This window comes from Apteryx rowi, unplaced genomic scaffold (genome assembly GCF_003343035.1).
Source record: "Apteryx rowi isolate R43461 unplaced genomic scaffold, aptRow1 scaffold_2533, whole genome shotgun sequence".
Classification (NCBI taxonomy): Eukaryota; Metazoa; Chordata; class Aves; order Apterygiformes; family Apterygidae; genus Apteryx; species Apteryx rowi.
Window position 1 is genome coordinate 1 of NW_020448901.1, and position 1332 is coordinate 1332.

Genomic DNA, 1332 nt, shown 5'->3' on the forward strand with positions numbered 1-1332 from the left:
TCATTCAACAGAAATTGTGAATGTCAGATCTAGTCACCCCCATGCCGCATTCCCACTACTGTGCAACAGGACTAATTCCTCTGAAGCCCATAGGCAGAGGTCCCTGCTCCTCACAGCACGCTTGGCCAGTGCATAGTGGAGCTCGAGCAAGGGAGTTGCACAAAGATCCTCTCAGTAAAGAGAGAGGCATTGTGGGGGATGGTATGAGAACTGAAACATTTTGCGTTTTTTTTGCTTGAAAAATCTCTACTTATTTCTCAGTGTTGTTTCTTCTTTGGATAGTCCCCCATGCCCCAAGAGAGCATAATGTCCAACAGCAGCTCCCCCACCGAGTTCCTTCTTGAGACATTCACAGACACACGGGAGCTGCAGCTCTTGCACTTTGTGTTCTTCCTGGGCGTCTACCTGGCTGCCCTCCTGGGCAACAGCCTCATCATCACAGCCTGCGACTACCATCTGCACACCCCCACGTACTTCTTCCTCCTCAGCCTCTCCTTCCTCGATCTTGGCTCCATCTCCGTCACTGTCCCCAAATCCATGGCCAGTTCCCTGAGGGACACCAGGGCCATTTCATACTCGGGATGTGCTGCCCAGGTCTTTCTGCCTCTCTTCTTGTTGTCTGCAGAATATTCTCTTCTCACTGTCATGGCCTACGACCACTTTGCTGCCATCTGCAGACCCCTGCACTACGGGACCCTCATGGGCAGAAGAGCTTGTGTCAAAATGGCGGCAGCTGCCTGGGCCAGTGGTTTTCTCTATGCTCTCCTGCACACTGCTAATACATTTTCAATACCACTCTGCCAGGGTAATGTCCTAGAGCAGTTCTTCTGTGAAATCGCCCAGCTCCTCAAGCTGTCCTGCTCAGACTCCTACCTTAGGGAAGTTGGGGTTATTTTGGTTAGTTTTGCTTTAGCCTTTGGGTGTTTCATTTTCATTGTGCTGTCCTATGTGCAGATCTTCACTGCTGTGCTGAGGATGCCCTCTGAGCAGGGACGGCACTAAGCCTTTTCCACGTGCCTCCCTCACCTGGCTGTGGTCTCCCTGTTTGTCAGCACTGTCATGTTTGCCTATCTGAAGCCTCCCTCCATCTCCTCCCCAGTTCTGGATCTGGTGGTGGCTGTTCTGTACGCGGTGGTGCCTCCAGCAGTGAACCCCCTCATCTACAGCWTGAGGAACAAGGAGCTCAAGGATGCGCTGAGAAAACTGGTTCAGCGGGTACAATGTCAGCACCAGTAACTGTCCCGTGTGCATCTACTCCTCCTTCCCAGGGTAGCTGGCATCAAGGCTAGCTGTTGTTCATTTCTTTCTTTCTTTACTTTCCTCTGTTACATT

At 51.6% G+C, this 1332-nt stretch overlaps 1 pseudogene; it reads left to right on the forward strand.

Annotated features, from left to right (window-relative positions):
* The first annotated feature begins 306 nt into the window (after window positions 1–306).
* LOC112966704 lies at window positions 307–1236 on the forward strand (annotated as a pseudogene).
* The last annotated feature ends 96 nt before the right edge of the window (window positions 1237–1332 follow it).